General features: G+C 39.1%; 1 pseudogene; it reads right to left on the minus strand.

Annotated features, from left to right (window-relative positions):
- Positions 1–3,135: 3,135 nt before the first annotated feature.
- On the minus strand, positions 3,136–3,878 carry LOC149546573 (malate dehydrogenase, cytoplasmic pseudogene; annotated as a pseudogene).
- Positions 3,879–5,446: the final 1,568 nt, after the last annotated feature.

Consider the following 5,446-nt stretch of genomic DNA (forward strand, 5'->3'; position numbering starts at 1 on the left):
CTTCACCAAAGGTTTCCACCTCAATAGGGACAACAAAACCACCATGCAAATCTTCCACACCAACATCTCAACCATCCAATCAACAAGCTCATGCACAAGAACAAACTGAACATAATGCTTCATTAGCAAACTCCCATTCACATCAACAACTAGTGAATCCACAGTAGCAGAAACAAACCCCGCATCAGCAACAACAAACTTCATATCAGCACCAACATGTAGATCTCCATCAATACATGCCAAACTCTCAACACCAACAACCTCATTGCTCACAACAAGATGCTCTCCAATACATAACTCACCTCCAACAATTGGATCATCCACCTCCAAGTGCTCCATAATCTCCATGTTAGATTCAACCAATTGATCATGAAAACCAACCTCCATCCCAACATTAGCAAGGTTAGGAATATCCTCAACAACAACCTCTATTTGCTCTATAGGTTCTGCATCAGACTCCACAAACTGATCAGCAAAACCAACCTCTTCCACCTCAACCCTGTGATGCCATCTTCTCTCACGAACCTCCTTAACTTGATCAGCCAATCTATCATCCAACTGACAAATCATCTTAGAAAAATTTCTCTCCACTATATCATGGATTTTGGCAATCATCTTAAGGTCTAATCCTCTCAGAGCCATCTTCCAAGATCTTTGTGAACTGTCTGCAACAAATCCTTCCTACGCTCCTTGTGACAACCAAATTGTTTGTAAGTCAGATCGTAACCTGCCACCTCGCACGAACAATTAGGAACCACATCACAAGTCTAGGACATCGGATTTACAATCCACAAGCTCTGATAAACTTTGCCCAACCAAGGTCCTGGTACAAACTGCCTCACACTTCGGCAATCTGCCTGTACACTCAGGAACTCCCGCTCTGATACCACTTGATAGAGGGCCACACCACCCTTACTCACTCACAATCAAGAAAGCAACAATATGGAGACCAAAAAAAATGCTTCACAAGAAATTTTATTATACTTGAAGATCCTTACAACACCCACAAGATGATATCAAGCTTCTCCTTGAGCTTCTCCTTCCACAACTTCTACTTCTCAAGTTTCTACTCCTCAAGATTCTACTCCTCAAGCTTCCCCCTTGAGCTTGATTACAAATGATAATAAGCCTTTGTTAGAAGTTGTAATCTTTCCTTGGTGTATTTATAAACCAAGGTTAGACCTTCATTATTTATTGTTGTAATATATTAGGATATAAGCCAAGGTATCCTAATATATTTCTTTTTTGTCCTTTTTCCACTACATCTTATTTTGTAATCTAGTGGAATATGTGAGGACAAATATATATTGTAATTTCTAATTTTAGACTATTCCTCCTTAAGAGGAATCTCACACTTGGCCTCACACACATATGAATGGTGGCATTCATAGACATGGGAGTTACATTCTAACTCCTCTCTCTCATCTCTATTTAAGAGATGACCCTCCTCTCTCATTCAATAACAATAAGGTTTCTTCCTCTTCTCAATTATTGTATGAGCATTGCTCTCTATCTCTCTCTCTTCCTTCTTAGGCTCTTCATGCCTCATTCATAATATCACAAGGGGTTTTCTTTGCTTTCCCCTTTCCAAATATCTTGTCTCATGGTGTTGGAGCTTGAAGCTTTCTCTCTCCTATTTTATGGTAATATCTTTTCATGCATTTACTCACTTAGATTCTTTCCTGGTATTGCTTATTTACAGATTTCTTTTTCATTTCTAACATGGTATCAGAGCAGTTTAATCTTTGTTTTGAGTGTTTGCATGAAGGTACGATTCGAAGGAGGCTCTTGAAGATTTCACTAATTTATTCTTTAATCTTCTTAAGATGGAAGAAATTGAATTTTTTTTTGGATTTGGCTGGTTTACCGCCAAACCTGATTAACTTTTGTGTGCTCTAATCTGTGTAGGTTACTTCTTATTTTCTATTGTTTTTCATCTAACCCCTTTTGGAAGGCTTGCCGCCAAAGGGTTTTCTTATCTTGATATCAATGTTTGTTAAAAATTGTGATTCATTTGAAAAAATTTATCTTAAGAATGTTTCAGTCTTATCGGGCGGCCTCTTTGTTTATGCACTCTTCTTTCCTACATATGGAGCTGTTATTGGTGCATGGTTTGGAGCTTGGCCAATGTCCCTTGATTGGGAAAGGCCATGGCCAATTATCCAAGGAATTCTGCAACGGCCATTCCTCTTGCCCACTCCCACCCAAAATGTATGCTGGTGCTGCTTTGGATCGAAATTCTTAGCCTTGTTTCCTTCACCCAGAACCCCATATTGCTGACCCATTAGGATTTTCAACTCTGGAGAAGACCCGTGATTGTTTTTGGCCACCACCCCCATCCGCCATTCATGGCTGCTCGAACCCTTCTTATCATCCTTCCCTTTGTTTCCATTCAAGTACCTGATATCTTTCGTTTCATTTAGTGGGGCAGATGGCCCACAATGGCCACCACCAGCATGTTGCACTGAAAAGTGCTGAAATTAGTGGTCTCAAAGCAGTCTCCTCACTTTCACTTCAACAAAGTGATAAGAATATGCCCATGTAACCAGAAAGGAAAGCTTACGCCTTCCTGTACAATGCCAACCTGATTCAATATTTGTTCTTCAACAATCTCTTTATTAAGTGCCAACACTGCATAATCATCTCCAGTTGCAGGTTCGAGTGTAACTTTAGTTTCAGTCCCAAATCTTTCCTGGGAACAATGGCATCTTCATTGTCCTTCACTCGCGAATGTTGCCGTGCCTCCAGCAACTGTGCAATTACTACGTTATATTTGCAGGCGGCTTTGCTCCCTTCTTTTTTGTGAGGATGGCATTTTTCTTTTTAAATTTTTTACAAATTCTCATGGCTTCTTTGCCATGTTCTCCATCTTATGCTTTTAGTTATCCTGCCTCAAAAAAAAAGAGTTCATAGGTTCCCAAAGTGGCCTCAGAATTGGCCTTGCATCATGACAAGAAGGCAGCTTGGGCCTTGCCCACATTCTCAGGCTTCCCACCCCATGTTTACAAAGTACTGGCCTGAAGAGCCCGGCCGAAGGAGAATAGAGGCAGAGAACAGAGGAGATCTAGTCCCTATAGTCCCTATATTTTGGACACTGTCTACGTTCCCAACGGCACACGCTGCTGTACAGTTGTAATGAAATCCCCATTCAGCCATGCATCATCAGCAACAAGTTGTTGCACCGATTTCCCTCCAGCTGCAGTTTCAACAACTGCATGGTTGACATCGGGGTACTAACTTGAAGAGTGATTTCCCCAAATTATAACATTCTTCACATTACTAACAAGCACCTTCAGCCTCTCTGAAACTTATCCAAGAGCCCTATTGTGATAAAGTCTTGTCAAGCATGTAATATTCTTCTCTGGAATGGAAGGAGCAAACTCTTTCAATATCAGTGCATTGGTATTTGCTGGGTTGGCTACAACTAAGACCTTGCAGTCTAGAGCAGCATGTTGTTCCAGTGCTGAGGCCTGTGCCTTATAGATTGATACATTTTTGGACATTACATCTTTCCTTTCCATTCCCTCTTTTCTTGGGAATCCACCAACCATGACAGCTATGTTCACACCACTGCATGCTTCAACAACATCCGTAGTCGCAACAACACCTTTCAAAAGAGGGAAGGCAGCATCAATCAACTCCATTTTCACTCCATTCAGAGACTCTGCTGCTGGTGGAATATCCAACATATGCAAAATAACTGGCTGATCTGCACCTAACATTATGCCTCTAGCAATCATAGGAACCAAAGCATAGCCTATTTGCCCTACAGCTCCAGTAACCAGAACTCGGACTGGATTCTTCGCCATTTTTCTGTTAAATTGAGCTCTGAAACTTCGAAAAGCACCGGCTGCTAACACGAGTTGCAGAGAAGCAAAATGGGTTATTTTCTTTTCAATCTTGAATCTTGATGCTATCTGTTGAGCTTAAAGCATGGGATGGCCCAATGACGTGGGACTTGGATATCATTGAAATAGTTGTTAAAGGCGGTGGTCTAAGTTTAGCGGAGATTTTGGTTTTTAGCTTGTAAGGCGAGCCAGAGGGGCTTTCAAGGGAATCCTATGATCTCATTATCATCACCACTCAGGGTTTGAATCGATGGTGAGAGCATTAACTCGTTCACTCGCTCCTGGACCCCTAAATCGGAGAACATGAAGTAAGTTTGGGATTTTCTATTTTCTTCATGTGGGTTGGATTCAAAGTCTTGGAATTGCACCGACTATTGTGACTTTTGTTTTTTCCTTACATTTGGTTCTCATGTCAATGAATTTTGGAAGGACAGTTGTTTTGTTGTTTCGTATTTGCTCGGAACAATTTTATAAGTATTTTTTGCCATCTTCCTGTTACGAGGCCGGATTGATCTGGGACAGATACGAGCCCACGTCTCCATAGCTCTTCACCTACATTTGTGTAAACTGGATTACCCAAGAGATTAAGTGCCAATAACGATCTATAATTGGCTGCAAGTTGACCTAGTGCTTTTAATATTATAATTTATCGTAGATGGGCTCATTATAGCAATAGATGAGTGTGTAACATTTTTTTTGTCCTTTCATGCAAGATTCTTTTCTTTTTTTAGCTCTTGACAGAAGCATCATTTATTTTTGCCTTTTGCCAACCTATTTTTGGCATGTACTCATTCATTATCAGACAAGTGTAATATTCTATCTCTCAAGCTTTTTTTAGAAAACTTTTTAAACTTTTTTTAGTATCCTCTTATCTGCCAGATCTGAACTCTATCATTATTTACTAACCTTTTCTGCAAGGTTAGTTATAACAAATTTTACATGAAGGTAATTACTCTTAAAAAAGAAAAATGGGGAGATCTTTTCTTATTACCTTGAGGTTATATTTTTGAACCAAGGTAAGTATTTTGACTTTTTATAAATTGTGACTTTCCAAAATATTAAGTATGGAAAGGTGATTATTTTCTTTAACCAATCTATTTTCGTATATTTATTTGAGTATATATGGGGGCCCACATATATGCCCAGATAAATATATAATTTCTGACTATAATGATTCAAAAATTAATATATACCTTTGCAAAATGAATTCAATACTCATGTTTACCCATATTGGAGTTTTATACCTGATATCTATATTTAGTTGATCTTCCTTAAATCATTTTATTTTGATTGGATTATGAGTAATCTTACACATTTGCTTTCATTTTGATATTTTGATGTGCCCATAGTTGCACTATTATGCGTTTATAGCATCATTCTATGCCCATGTTGGCATTTTCTGGTTTTACACCAATGATATACATGATTTATATGATATTTTTTGAGTTGCATAGGGAGCTTAATATTTTTTCAAGGATAACTATGTAGGTCCCCTCAGTATAACTGATACATAGTTTCCTTATCTGGCCCATGGAGTAACCCTCCATCCTATACTGGTATGCACTCATTTTATATGGAGTTTCCCTCCATTTGATCCT

This window comes from Cupressus sempervirens, chromosome 7 (genome assembly GCF_028749045.1).
Source record: "Cupressus sempervirens isolate cs-2001-9-10 chromosome 7, ASM2874904v1, whole genome shotgun sequence".
Lineage (NCBI taxonomy): Eukaryota > Viridiplantae > Streptophyta > Pinopsida > Cupressales > Cupressaceae > Cupressus > Cupressus sempervirens.